The sequence below is a fragment of the Melanotaenia boesemani genome, chromosome 14, assembly GCF_017639745.1.
Source record: "Melanotaenia boesemani isolate fMelBoe1 chromosome 14, fMelBoe1.pri, whole genome shotgun sequence".
Classification (NCBI taxonomy): Eukaryota; Metazoa; Chordata; class Actinopteri; order Atheriniformes; family Melanotaeniidae; genus Melanotaenia; species Melanotaenia boesemani.
In genome coordinates this window covers 28,751,419-28,766,138 of record NC_055695.1, presented here as the reverse complement: position 1 = coordinate 28,766,138, position 14,720 = coordinate 28,751,419, and the positions used below count along the sequence as shown (strand labels likewise).

The following is a 14,720-nucleotide window of genomic DNA, read 5'->3' as shown; positions in this document are numbered from 1 at the left end:
TGGTGTTCACCAAGCCGATGGCGGTGGCTGCAGGTGGAGAGGGGAGGCTGGTGTTTTGCAAGCCGATGGTGATGGCTGCAGGTGGAGATGAGAGGCTGGCCTTCTGCAAGCCGATGTTGGTGGCTGCAGGTGGAGAGGGGAGGCTGGTTTTTGCAAGCCGATGGTGGTGGCTGCAGGTGGAGACGAGAGGCTGGCCTTCTGCAAGCCGAGGGTGGTGGCTGAAAGTGGAGACGGGAGGCTGGCCTTCTACAAGCCGATGGTGGTGGCTGCAGGTGGGAGGCTGATGTTAAAAAAGCTTATGGTGGTGGCTGCAGGTAGAGACGAGAGGCTGGCGTTTTGCAAGCCGATGGTGGTGGCTGCAGGTGTGGGGCTGGTGTTAAAAAAGCTTATGGTGGTGGCTTAAGGTGGAGAGGGGAGGCTGGAGTTTTGCAATCCGATGGTGGTGGCTGCAGGTGGAGAGGGGAGGTTGGCCTTCTGCAAGCCGATGGTGATGGCTGCAGGTGGAGACGAGAGGCTGGCCTTCTGCAAGCCGATGTTGGTGGCTGCAGGTGGAGAGGGGAGGCTTGTGTTTTGCAAGCCGATGGTGGTGGCTGCAGGTGGGAGGCTGGGGTTTAAAAAGCTGATGGTGGAGGCTGCAGGTGGAGAGGGGAGGCTGGTATTTTGCAAGCCGATGGTGGTGACTGCAGGTGAAGATGGGAGGCTGGCGTCCTTCAAGCCGATGGTGGTGGCTGCAGGTGGAGACGAGAGGCTGGCCTTCTGCAAGCCGATGTTGGTGGCTTCAGGTGGAGAGGGGAGGCTTGTGTTTTGCAAGCCGATGGTGGTGGCTGCAGGTGGGAGGCTGGTGTTTTGCAAGATGATGGTGGCGGCTGCAGGTGGAGAGGTGAGGCTGGCCTTTTGCAAACCGGTGGTGGTGGCTGCACGTGGAGAGGGGAGGCTGGCCTTCTGCAAGCCGATGTTGGTGGCTGCAGGTGGAGAGGGGAGGCCTGTGTTTTGCAAGCCGATGGTGGTGGCTGCAGGTGGGAGGCTGGGGTTTAAAAAGCTGATGGTGGTGGCTGCAGGTGGAGAGGGGAGGCTGGCATTTTGCAAGCCGATGGTGGTGACTGCAGGTGGAAATGGGAGGCTGGCCTTCTGCAAGCCGATGGTGGTGGCTGCAGGTGGAGACGAGAGGCTGGTGTTTTGCAAGCCGAGGGTGGTGGCTGCAGGTGGGAGGCTGGTGTTTAAAAATCTGATGGTGGTGGCTGCAGGTGGAGAGGGGAGGCAGGTGTTTTGCAAGCCGATGGTGGTGGCTGCAGGTGAAGACGTGAGGCTGGCCTTTTGCAAGCCGGTGGTGGTGGCTGTAGGTGGAGAGGGGAGGCTGGCCGTCTGCAAGCTGATGGTAGTGGCTGCAGGTGGAGACGGGAGGCTGGCCATTTGCAAGCCGATGATGGTGGCTGAAGGTGGAGAAGGGATGATGGTGTTTTGCAAGCCGATGGTGGTGGCTGCAGGTGGAGACGAGAGGCTGGTGTTTTGCAAGCCGATGGTGGTGGCTGCAGGTGGAGGTGGGAGGCTGGTGTGTTGCAAGCCGATGGTGGTGGCTGCAGGTGGAGAGGGGAGGCTGGCCTTCTGCAAGCTGACGGTGGTGGTTGCAGGTGGAGACAAGAGGCTGGTGTTTTGCAAGCCGATGGTGGTGGCTGCAGGTGGGAGGCTGGTGTTCAGCAAGCCGATAGTGGTGGCTGCAGGTGGAGACGAGAGGCTGGCCTTCTGCAAGCCGATGGTGGTGGCTGCAGGTGGGAGGCTGGTGTTTAAAAAGCTGATGGTGGTGGCTGCAGGTGGAGAGGGGAGGGTGGTGTTTTGCAAGCCGATGGTGGTGGCTGCAGGTGGAGACGGGAGACTGGCCTGTTGCAAGCTTGTGGTGGTGGCTGCAGGTGGAGAGGGGAGGCTGGCCTTTTGCAAGCCGATGGTGGTGGCTGCAGGTGGAGACGGGAGGCTGGCCTTCTGCAAGCCGATGGTGGTGGCTGCAGGGGGAGACGAGAGGCTGGTGCTTTGCAAGCCGATGGTGGTGGCTGCAGGTGGAGACGGGAGGCTGGCCTTTTGCAAGCCGATGGTGGTGGCTGCAGGTGGAGACGAGAGGCTGGTGTTTTGCAAGCCGATGGTGGTGGCTGCAGGTGGAGAGGGGAGGCTGGTGTTTTGCAAGCCGATGGTGGTGGCTGCAGGTGGGAGGCTGGTGTTCAGCAAGCCGATGGTGGTGGCTGCAGGTGGAGAGGGGAGGCTGGTTGTTGCAAGCCGATGGTGGTGGCTGCAGGTGGAGACGGGAGGCAGGTCTTCTGCAAGCCGATGGTGGTGGCTGCAGGTGGGAGGCTGCTGTTCAGCAAGCCGATGGTGGTGGCTGTAGGTGGAGAGGGGATGATGGTGTTTTGCAAGCCGATGGTGATGGCTGCAAGTGGAGACGAGAGGCTGGTTTTTGCAAGCCGATGGTGGTGGCTGCAGGTGGAGACGGAAGGCTGGCCATCTGTAAGCCGATGGTGGTGGCTGCAGGTGGAGACGAGAGGCTGGTGTTTTGCAAGCCGATGGTGGTGGCTGCAGGTGGAGGTGGGAGGCTGGTGTGTTGCAAGCCGATGGTGGTGGCTGCAGGTGGAGAGGGGAGTCTGGCCTTTTGCAAGCCGGTGGTCTCGGCGGCAGGTGGAGAGGGGAGGCTGGCCTTCTGCAACCTGACGGTGGTGGCTGAAGGTGAAGACGAGAGGCTGGTGTTTTGTAAGCTGATGGTGGTGGCTGCAGGTGGAGAGGTGAGGCTGGCCTTTTGCAAGCCGGTGGTGGTGGCTGCAGGTGGAGACGGGAGGCTGGCCTTCTGCAAGCCGACGGTGGTGGCTGCAGGTGGAGACGAGAGGCTGGTGTTTTGCAAGCCGATGGTGGTGGCTGTAGGTGGAGAGGGGAGGCTGGTGTTTTGCAAGCCGAAGGTGGTGGCTGCAGGTAGAGACGAGAGGCAAGCCTTCTGCAAGCCGATGTTGGTGGCTGCAGGTGGAGAGGGGAGGCTGGTTTTTGCAAGCCGATGGTGGTGGCTGCAGGTGGAGAGGGGAGGCTGGTGTTTTGCAAGCCAATGGCGGAGGCTGCAGGTGGAGACAGGAGGCTGGTGTTCAGCACGTCGACGTTGGTGGTTGCAGGTGGAGACGGGAGGCTGGCCATTTGCAAGCCGATGGTGGCGGCTGCAGGTGGGAGGCTGGTGTTCAGCAAGCTGATGGTGGTGGCTGCAGGTGGAGACGGGAGGCTGGATTTTTGCAAGCCGATGGTGGTGGCTGCAGGTGGAGACGGGAGGCTTACCTTTTGCAAGCTGATGGTGGTGGCTGCAGGTGGAGAGGGGAGACTGGTGTTCAGCAAACCGATGGTGGAGGCTGCAGGTGCAGACGAGAGGCTGGTGTTTTGCAAGCCGATGGTGGTGGCTGCAGGTGGAGAGGGGAGGCTGGTTTTTGCAAGCCGATGGTGGTGGCTGCAGGTGGACACGGGAGGCTGGATTTTTGCAAGCAGATGGTGGTGGCTGCAGGTGGAGACTGGAGGCTTACCTTTTGCAAGCCGATGGTGGTGGCTGCAGGTGGAGAGGGGAGACTGGTGTTCAGCAAACCGATGGTGGAGGCTGCAGGTGCAGACGAGAGGCTGGTGTTTTGCAAGCCGATGGTGGTGGCTGCAGGTGGAGAGGGGAGGCTGGTTTTTGCAAGCCGATGGTGGTGGCTGCAGGTGGAGACAGAAGGCTGGCCATCTGCAAGCCGATGGTGGTGGCTGCAGGTGGAGGTGGGAGGCTGGTGTGTTGCAAGCCGACGTTGCTGGCTGCAGGTGGAGACGGGAGGCTGGCCATTTGCAAGCCGATGATGGTGGCTGCAGGTGGAGACGGGAGGCTGGTGTTTTGCCAGCCGATGGTGGTGGCTGCAGGTGGCGACGGGAGGCTTGCCTTTTGCAAGCCGATGGTGGTGGCTGCAGGTGGAGAGGGGAGGATGGTGTTTTGCAAGCCGATGGTGGTGGCTGCAGGTGGAGAGGGGAGGATGGATTTTTGCAAGCCGATGGTGGTGGCTGCAGGGGGAGACGGGAGGCTTGCCTTTTGCAAGCCGAAGGTGGTCGCTGCAGGTGGAGAGGGGAGGCTGGTTTTTAGAAAACCGATGGTGGTGGCTGCAGGTGCAGACGGGAGGCTGGTGTTTTGCAAGCCGATGGTGGTGGCTGCAGGTGGGAGGCTGGTGTTAAAAAGCTGATGGTGGTGGCAGCAGGTGGAGAGGGGAGGCTGGTGTGTTGTAAGCCGATGGTGGTGGCTGCAGGTGGAGACGGGAGGCTAGCCTTTTTCAAGCCGGTGGTGGTGGCTGCAGGTGGAGACGAGAGGCTGGTGTTTTGCAAGCCGATGATGGTGGCTGCAGGTGGAGGTGGGAGGCTGGTGTGTTGCAAGCCGATGGTGGTGGCTGCAGGTGGAGAGGGAAGGCTGGCCTTTTGTAAGCCGGTGGTCGTGGCTGCAGGTGGGAGGCTGGAGTTCAAAAAGCTTATGGTGGTGGCTGCAGGTGGAGACGGGAGGCTGGCCATTTGCAAGCCGATGGTGGTGGTTGCAGGTGGAGACGGGAGGCTGGTGTTTTGCAAGCTGATGGTGGTGGCTGCAGGTGGGAGGCTGGTGTTCAGCAAGCCGATGGTGGTGGCTGCAGGTGGAGAGGGGAGGCTGGTGTTTTGCAAGCCGATGGTGATGGCTGCAGGTGGAGACCGGAGGCTGGATTTTAGCAAGCCGATGGTGGTGGCTGCAGGTGGAGATCGGAGGTGGATTGAGGACACTGCAGAGGGATAACATAAATAGAAAAGAAAAAAACTCACTTATCGTGTTTCAGAACTAGTTACATATAAGATGAAAACAAGAAAACATTAAAGAAAAATGGTGAATTGTATAAGAAAGTTAAACTAAATGTGAAACTTAGTGAAGTGGCTTCGATGGTGATCTCAGGCGCTGTCCCAGTGGTTGGAGACTCTAACGGTTCGAGCTGGAAACTGGATGCCCTCACTGTGTTGAAAGAAGATGATGGTGGTTCCTGCAGGCGATGTTAGATCTTCTTCCAGATGTTTTAAAAGCCAATGGCGGTTCCTGCAGGTGGAGACGGGATGATGGTTGTCATCACGCCGATGGTAGTGGCCACAGGTGGGAGGCTGGTGTTCAGCAAGCCGATGGTGGTGGCTGCAGGTGGAGACAGGAGGCTGGTGTTCAGCACGTCGACGTTGGTGGCTGCAGGTGGAGACGGGAGGCTGGCCATTTGCAAGCCGATGATGGTGGCTGCAGGTGGAGACGGGAGGCTGGTGTTTTGCAAGCCGATGGTGGTGGCTGCAGGGGGCTCATGGACACTGCAGAGGGATAACATAAATAGAAAAGAAAAAAATTCACTTATCGTGTTTCAGAGCTAGTTACATATAAGATGAAAACAAGAAAACATTAAAGAAAAATGGTGAATTGCATAAAAAAGTTAAACTAAATGTGAAACTTAGTGAAGTGGCTTCGATGGTGATCTCAGGCGCTGTCCCAGTGGATGGAGACTCTAACGGTCCGAGCTGGAAAGTGGATGCCCTCACTGTGTTGAAAGAAGATGATGGTGGTTCCTGCAGGCGATGTTAGATGGTTGTCATCACGCCGATGGTAGTGGCCACAGGTGGGAGGCTGGTGTTCAGCAAGCCGATGGTGGTGGCTGCAGGTGGAGACAGGAGGCTGGTGTTCAGCACGTCGACGTTGGTGGCTGCAGGTGGAGACGGGAGGCTGGCCATTTGCAAGCCGATGATGGTGGCTGCAGGTGGAGACGGGAGGCTGGTGTTTTGCAAGCCGATGGTGGTGGCTGCAGGTGGAGAGGGGAGGCTGGATTTTTGCAAGCCAATGGAGGTGGCTGCAGGCGGAGATGGGAGGCTGGCCTGTTGGAAGCCGGTGGTGGTGGCTGCAGGTGGAGAGGGGAGGCTGGACTTCTGCAAGCCGATGGTGGTGGCTGCAGGTGGAGAGGGGAGGCTGGTGTTTTGCAAGCCGATGGTGGTGGCTGTAGGTGGGAGGCTGGTGTTCAGCAAGCCGATGGTGGTGGCTGCAGGTGGAGAGGGGAGGCTGGTGTTTTGCAAGCCGATGGTGGTGGCTGCAGGTGGGGACGAGAGGCTGGTGTTTTGCAAGCCGACGGTGGTGGTTGTAGGTGGAGAGGGGAGGCTGGTGTTTTGCAAGCCGATGGTGGTGGCTGCAGGTGGAGAGGGGAGGCTGGCCTTTTGTAAGCCGGTGGTCGTGGCTGCAGGTGGGAGGCTGGAGTTCAAAAAGCTTATGGTGGTGGCTGCAGGTGGAGACGGGAGGCTGGCCATTTGCAAGCCGATGGTGGTGGTTGCAGGTGGAGACGGGAGGCTGGTGTTTTGCAAGCTGATGGTGGTGGCTGCAGGTGGGAGGCTGGTGTTCAGCAAGCCGATGGTGGTGGCTGCAGGTGGAGAGGGGAGGCTGGTGTTTTGCAAGCCGATGGTGATGGCTGCAGGTGGAGACCGGAGGCTGGATTTTAGCAAGCCGATGGTGGTGGCTGCAGGTGGAGATCGGACGTGGATCGAGGACACTGCAGAGGGATAACATAAATAGAAAAGAAAAAAACTCACTTATCGTGTTTCAGAACTAGTTACATATAAGATGAAAACAAGAAAACATTAAAGAAAAATGGTGAATTGTATAAGAAAGTTAAACTAAATGTGAAACTTAGTGAAGTGGCTTCGATGGTGATCTCAGGCGCTGTCCCAGTGGTTGGAGACTCTAACGGTTCGAGCTGGAAACTGGATGCCCTCACTGTGTTGAAAGAAGATGATGGTGGTTCCTGCAGGCGATGTTAGATCTTCTTCCAGATGTTTTAAAAGCCAATGGCGGTTCCTGCAGGTGGAGACGGGATGATGGTTGTCATCACGCCGATGGTAGTGGCCACAGGTGGGAGGCTGGTGTTCAGCAAGCCGATGGTGGTGGCTGCAGGTGGAGACAGGAGGCTGGTGTTCAGCACGTCGACGTTGGTGGCTGCAGGTGGAGACGGGAGGCTGGCCATTTGCAAGCCGATGATGGTGGCTGCAGGTGGAGACGGGAGGCTGGTGTTTTGCAAGCCGATGGTGGTGGCTGCAGGGGGCTCATGGACACTGCAGAAGGATAACATAAATAGAAAAGAAAAAAATTCACTTATCGTGTTTCAGAGCTAGTTACATATAAGATGAAAACAAGAAAACATTAAAGAAAAATGGTGAATTGCATAAAAAAGTTAAACTAAATGTGAAACTTAGTGAAGTGGCTTCGATGGTGATCTCAGGCGCTGTCCCAGTGGATGGAGACTCTAACGGTCCGAGCTGGAAAGTGGATGCCCTCACTGTGTTGAAAGAAGATGATGGTGGTTCCTGCAGGCGATGTTAGATGGTTGTCATCACGCCGATGGTAGTGGCCACAGGTGGGAGGCTGGTGTTCAGCAAGCCGATGGTGGTGGCTGCAGGTGGAGACAGGAGGCTGGTGTTCAGCACGTCGACGTTGGTGGCTGCAGGTGGAGACGGGAGGCTGGCCATTTGCAAGCCGATGATGGTGGCTGCAGGTGGAGACGGGAGGCTGGTGTTTTGCAAGCCGATGGTGGTGGCTGCAGGTGGAGAGGGGAGGCTGGATTTTTGCAAGCCAATGGAGGTGGCTGCAGGCGGAGATGGGAGGCTGGCCTGTTGGAAGCCGGTGGTGGTGGCTGCAGGTGGAGAGGGGAGGCTGGACTTCTGCAAGCCGATGGTGGTGGCTGCAGGTGGAGAGGGGAGGCTGGTGTTTTGCAAGCCGATGGTGGTGGCTGTAGGTGGGAGGCTGGTGTTCAGCAAGCCGATGGTGGTGGCTGCAGGTGGAGAGGGGAGGCTGGTGTTTTGCAAGCCGATGGTGGTGGCTGCAGGTGGGGACGAGAGGCTGGTGTTTTGCAAGCCGACGGTGGTGGTTGTAGGTGGAGAGGGGAGGCTGGTGTTTTGCAAGCCGATGGTGGTGGCTGCAGGTGGGAGGCTGGCCTTCTGCAAGCCGACGGTGGTGGCTGCAGGTGGAGACGGGGGGCTGGATTTTTAGAAGCCGATGGTGGTGGCTGCAGGTGGGAGGCTGGTGTTCAGCAAGCCGATGGTGGTGGCTGCAGGTGGAGAGGGGAGGTTGGCCGTCTGCAAGCTGACGGTGGAGGCTGCAGGTGGAGACGAGAGGCTGGTGGTGGCTGCAGGTGGAGAGGGGAGGCTGGTGTGTTGCAAGCCGATGGTGGTGGCTGCAGGTGGGAGGCTGGTGTTCAGCAAGCCGATGGTGGTGGCTGCAGGTGGAGAGGGGAGGCTGGTGTTTTGCAAGCTGATGGTGATGGCTGCAGGTGGAGACGAGACGCTAGCCTTCTGCCAGCCGATGTTGGTGGCTGCAGGTGGAGACGGGAGGCTGGTTTTTGCAAGCCGATGTTGGTGGCTGCAGGTGGAGAGGGGAGGCTGGTTTTTTGCAAGCCAATGGTGATGGCTGCAGGTGGAGACGAGAGGCTGGCCTTCTGCAAGCCGATGTTGGTGGCTGCAGGTGGAGAGGGGAGGCTGGTTTTTGCAAAACGATGCTGGTGCCTGCAGGTGGAGAGGGGAGGCTTGTGTTTTGCAAGCCGATGGTGGTGGCTGCAGGTGGGAGGCTGGTGTTCAGCAAGCCGTTGGTGGTGGCTGCAGGTGGAGAGGGGAGGCTGGTGCTTTGTAAGCCGATGGTGATGGCTGCAGGTGGAGAGGGGAGGCTGGTTTTTGCAAGCCGATGGAGGTGGCTGCAGGTGGAGAGGGGAGGCTGGTGTTTTGCAAGCCGATGGTGGTGGCTGCAGGTGGGAGGCTGGTGTTCAGCAAGCCGTTGGTGGTGGCTGCAGGTGGAGAGGGGAGGCTGGTGTTTTGTAAGCCGATGGTGATGGCTGCAGGTGGAGACGAGAGGCTGGCCTTCTGCAAGCCGATGTTGGTGGCTGCAGGTGGAGAGGGGAGGCTGGTTTTTGCAAGTCGTTGGTGGTGGCTGCAGGTGGAGACGGGAGGCTGGCCTTCTGCAAGCCGACGGTGGTGGCTGCAGGTGGAGACGAGAGGCTGGTGTTTTGTAAGCCGATGGTGGTGGCTGCAGGTGGAGACGGGAGGCTTGTGTTTTGAGAGCTGATGGTGGTGGCTGCAGGTGGGAGGCTGGTGTTCAACAAGCCGATGGTGGTGGCTGCAGGTGGAGCGGGGAGGCTGGTATTTTGCAAGCCGATGGTGGTGGCTGCAGGTGGAGATGGGAGGCTGGGTTTTTGTAACACGATGGTGGTGGCTGCAGGTGGATGATCTGCAGGTAGATGGTGGACACTGCAGAGGGACAGTATATACAGGAAATAAATTTTCAAATTTTAAATTTCAGAACTATTTACATGTAAAATGAAAAAAAACATCAAAGAACAAAAGTGAACTATATACAAAAGTTAAACATTTCATTGAAATGTAAAACTTAGTGAAGTGGTGATCTCAGGCGGGATCCCAGAACTTCTGGTCAACCCTCTGGAACCACACTTCAAGACGGCCACTTAGACACCTACAAGAGACAAAAGACACATGAATGACATCATGATAATAAATAAATTACTCAGAAGCTTTTTTCAAAATAGGTCAACTTTTAGTTTTCTAACAGTGTGTCAGCCTTTCATCCCCAGACAGACAGAGAACGGGCTGACTGCCTAAAACTAAAAGTCCTGCCACCCATTTTAGTTTCAGAAATTTTAGGTACCGCAAGTTTTCCGATGTTTTGGGAACGATGAGAAATAAGAAACAATCAGATATTTGAGATAAATTTATACAGAGAGCCAATGTAGAGAGGCTAACTCAGGAGAAATGTGCTCTTTCTTGTCAGTAATCTGGCAGCAACATTTTGGATCAGCTGAAGAATTTTAAGGGAGTAGTTTGGGGATCCACTTAAGATGGTGTTACAGTAGTCCAGCACAGATGGGATAAAATGTGTGGACCAGATGTTCAGCATCACTTCAGGACAGGATGCTCCTTATGTTGGTGATATGATGGAAATGAAGCTACTCTAGAGATGTGTTTGATGTGAGCACTAAAAGACAAATCCTGGTCAAGAATGACTCCAAGCTTCCTGCCATTAACAGGAACTAACTGAACAACCAAATATAAGGATTTTAGGGCCAAAAAAGTTCCCTAAAATTCTGAATAGGTGGAGTCTGTCTGGGCTGAAGGTGGTGCACAAGTGGAGGACCCAACAGGATCCACCAGGGCCTGGGGCTTACGTCATTAGCTTCAGGCGTTGCGTGGCTTTTTGACACATGGCAGCCCGTCGTTGTCATCACGCTTCCTCTTCCTGCAGCCACAAAACAGAACAAAATCAATCAGAGCAGAGCTGACCTGTTTCCATGGCAACTCACATTAAAAAAAGAAGTATTTAAAAGAGAATTATTGAGACAAAAAGGCATAAACTTAATCCACTGACACAGATCAGGAGTGAGGAGAAGAAGATCTGGAATGAAAGCATCCAGAGAAAACTTACTGTGAGCGGCAGGGGTTCAGGGTGGCTGCAGCAGGACGGGCTGGCATCCTGCAGGAACACACACACACATTTTACAGCAGGAAGACAGTGTGGACATACAAACAGAAGCTCAGCTGCTGATGCTAAACATTGATCAGGATTTGTCTTTTACTTACTGGGATCCAAAAGGGACCAAGAACTGGCCATTAAGGAGCCGAAAACACGGCAGAGCGCTGACCTGCAGACACAAACACACACAGAACAGATGTGAAACAACAAGCTGCTGTGGTGACATCTGCCCACCAGCTCACACATACAAAAACACATTCTTCCATCATAGGAAAGAGTTGGGAAACGGAGACATGTTCACCTGTTTGCGTTCATCAATCTGATCAGCTTTTATCATCAAAAGTGTTTCATGCCATTCATCTTTCGAAAGAAATCATCTGTTTATCTGACCATATTGTTGGTTTTTGGAATTTATTTATTGATTGAATTAAACTTATAATCCTTAAATTGTTGCCTAAAACAGACTTATATAGATGGACTACTTTCCCTGGACCCTTGCTAAACTTTGCTGGACTTTTAATTAAGTCACTTCATGTTTTAGCTCTTTAAAACAAATTGTATTTGATGATTTATTTCTATGACTTTATCCTGAATTGCTCTGAAATCTTCATTACTGATCAGCATCTTTATGGATGAAGCAGAATGAACATCTGCCCGTTCCCTCCACTCTCACCTGTTCCTGTCAGCACCTACCGGACTGGTCAGGTGAGCCGCCTGCAGAATGACGGGAGCAGGGTAAGCTGGACCCAAGACTGCAGGGAGACCAGGAGGAGGAGGAGGTGGAGGAGGAGGAAGAAGAGTAGAGGGACAAGGTAGAAGAGAGGAGGCAGGAGAAGGAAGAGGAGGAGAGGGACAAGGGAGAGGAGGGGAGGGAGGACAAGGAGGGAGAGGAGGAAGAGGAGAGGGACAAGGTAGAAGAGGGGAGGCAGGAGAAGGAAGAGGAAGAGAGGGACAAGGGAGAGGAGGGGAGGGAGGAGAAGGAGATGGGGGAAAGGGAGAAGGGAGAGGAGGGGAGGGAGGAGAAGGAGGAAGAGGAGAGGGACAAGGTAGAAGAGGGGAGGCAGGAGAAGGAGGAGAGGGAGACGGACAAGGGAGAGGAGGGAAGGGAGGAGAAGGACAAGGGAGAGGAGGGGGAGGAGAGGGACAAGGTAGAAAAGGGGAGGCAGGAGAAGGACGAGGAGGAGAGGGACAAGGGAGAGGAGGGGAGGGAGGAGAAGGAGGGAGACCAGGAAGAGGAGAGGCAATAGAGAAAAGAGAAGGAGAAAGAGGAGGAAGAACAGAGGAAAAAGAGAAAACAGGGGCAGGAGGAGGAGAGGGACAAAAGAGAAGAGGGGAGGGAGGGGAAGGACGGAGAGGAACGGGATAAGGGAGAACACGAGGAAGAGAGGAGGAATGAGGAGGAGGAAGACAAGCAGATAAAAAGAGAAGAGGAGGGGACGGGGGAAGAGGAGAAAGAGGAGGGCTGGAGTCCACCTCCCCCAGCGAAGTCTCCTCAGCGAGGAGTTCCTGTGACACATGATGACATGTTGCTGCAGTTTAACGTCTCCCAGAAATCAAAGAGCAGAAAACTAAAGCAGGAAAATATGTTGGACTCTCACTGCAGATTTATGACACTAAGACTGATTCTGCAGACTGAAATACAACACAGCTGATGCACTGAAGGATTCACTTCTTTAAAAGCTACATCAACCACCTGGACAAGGTCACTTCCACAGAAAAGAAGTTCCGAGCTGAAGAACGTCCTGACTTAACTTTTACATTCCCACCGAGCAAAATGTACAAACGCTGCACTGTGACCACGTCACTCCCACTTATTCGGTCCTTTGCATCAGACTTTACATGTCAAACCTTTATATTCCAAGCTGTGCAGCTGGCTTGGACAGTAAACTGTCAACTAAAACATTCCTGTTTATCTCAGGAACGTGTTTCTACTTCAGAAAAATGTCCGATTCACTCATTAGTGGCCACATTATGACATTAAAATGATTCATTTAAAATAGAGAAATTTATGAATTACCTGGACTTCCCTGCAGGGTGAACAGATGCTCCCACCGCCACAGCAACAGGGACACCACAAGTTCTGCAAATAAACACACACGTAAGAGACAAACTGTAAATCTGACACATGGGAAATTCACACAGTCTTACAAGACCTGTTGTCCTGAAGCAAATTAGTGACCTTCTAAGTGAATTTAAGAAGCCTGTAAACCTTTTTAACCCACAAAGTTCTGCTGCCAGTGTTGGATTTTACTTCCAGTAATATTACCTGTTTTATTCTTTTCCACTGAAATCTTTCAATTGGTTTTAAGTTTATGAGAAAGAAGCATTTAAAATAATCTCTTTTAAAATAAGATTGCGAGTCCAGCTGCAAACAAGAAAGTAAAATTCATATAGTTAAAAACTATTTAGCCTAAGACATTTATCATGTCCGCTGTTAGTGTCTTTTATTGCTTTATAATGCATAAAAATGTATAAAAAATGAGCCTGCTTTGCATTGTAGACCAAGTTAAGAGTGTTTCTGATGTGTACTGATGGCTACAGTGCAGAGTACACACACACATAATAAATGTACCACCTGATTTCTGTCAGTGTTCAGTAAACACACTTCTACTTTCTCTCTGATCTAAATTACTCTGTGTAATCTGTAGAAAGTCTAAAAGCATATTCTTTTTATTAATTACATATATTTAGTACTTAATTTAGTATTTAGTTGTATTTTAGTATCAGAATATTTTCTTTATAAAAAAAAAACCCACAGCCTTCTTCTAAAAACTTTTTTTATTCTAAAAAACTTTTTTTTTGGTATCACTGTTTAAAGTGAAAGCTCTGGCTTAACAATTTAATCATTAAAATGTAGAAACATATAAGATGAACTAAAAAATCCATCCATCCATTCATCTCCAGGTTGGGTCAAGCAGAGAAGCCCAAACTTCCTTCTCTTCCCCGACAATCACTTCATATCCAATATTTATTATTGTTTGTTTTAATAACTTATACATCTTCTTGTTCAATTAATAATCAGTATCAATCAGTGTAATATGTTTTATTATTATTGTTCAGCTGTTTTTGTCCTGGTTCTGCACATCCTTTTTGTGTATTGTAGAACAACACGACAGACCAGATTCAAATTCCATATATGTTTACAGGTAGGCTACATGTACCTTAATCACTTGTTGCCTTTAAATCGGCTTATTTCGCATAAATCGGCATTCATAACTTATTTCATGTTCTCATACTTACAGCCCTTTAAAAATACCACCTTGAACAAGTTGCTGCTAAGTACTTTTTTGTTGGACTTTGAACGCGTTGTTGCTATGATGACTCAAATCGCCTTCGGGGATTAGTAAAGTTTTCTGACTCTGATAATTTCGATTTTAAATAACAGCAAACAAGCTAGCGGAGACTTTGCACATGCGCAATTGATTTGCAGTCTGGACGCAAAGGGGTGAACGCGTGCGTCCAGCCAGCGGCTGGCGCATGCGCATTTCTTTTGCAGTCTTGACACCGGTGGTTGAACAGCGTTTTCAATTGTAAGGCAAGGCAAGGCAAGGCAGTTTATTTGTATAGCACATTTCATGTACAGGACAATTCAAAGTGCTTTACATAAAACAAAGACATTACAGATATTTAGAATAGTAAAAGGCATCAACACATAATCACAATAAAATAATAAATTACATTAAAATGATTAAAAGCAAGATAAGTTAAAAAAAAGTTACCGTGCAGATTTCATGCATAGGCGCATGAGAAAGAAAAGTTTTTAACCTGGATTTAAAAATGTCTACATTTGGGGAAAGTTTAATCTCCACTGGCAGTTTGTTCCATTTGTTTGCAGCATAACAGCTAAATGCTGCTTCTCCATGTTTAGTCTGGACTCTGGCCTGGACTAGTTGACCAGAGTCTTTGGATCTAAGAGCTCTGCTAGGTTTATATTCTCTGAACATATCACAGATGTATTCTGGGCCTAAACCATTCTGGGATTTGTAAATGATCAGAAGGGTTTTAAAATCTATTCTGTGACTGACTGGAAGCCAGTGTAAAGATTTTAAAACTGGTGTGATGTGTTCAGATCTCTTAGTCCTGGTTAAAACTCTAGCAGCAGCGTTCTGGATGAGCTGCAGATGTTTAATGCTCTTTTTAGGAAGTCCTGTTAAAAGACCATTACAGTAATCCAGTCTACTGGAGATGAATGCATGGA

General features: G+C 52.2%; 2 long non-coding RNA genes across 2 annotated transcripts; both read right to left on the bottom strand.

Annotated features, from left to right (window-relative positions):
• Nucleotides 1–9,187: 9,187 nt before the first annotated feature.
• LOC121653714 lies at nucleotides 9,188–11,242 on the bottom strand. Its single transcript, XR_006012842.1, has 5 exons — nucleotides 11,216–11,242; nucleotides 10,630–10,691; nucleotides 10,475–10,522; nucleotides 10,218–10,288; nucleotides 9,188–9,508 (listed from the first exon to the last, which is right to left on the bottom strand). It is a non-coding gene; the product is annotated as an uncharacterized LOC121653714 (long non-coding RNA).
• Nucleotides 11,243–11,929: 687 nt separating this feature from the next.
• Nucleotides 11,930–13,944, bottom strand: LOC121653715. Its single transcript, XR_006012843.1, has 3 exons — nucleotides 13,763–13,944; nucleotides 12,540–12,602; nucleotides 11,930–12,028 (listed from the first exon to the last, which is right to left on the bottom strand). It is a non-coding gene; the product is annotated as an uncharacterized LOC121653715 (long non-coding RNA).
• Nucleotides 13,945–14,720: the final 776 nt, after the last annotated feature.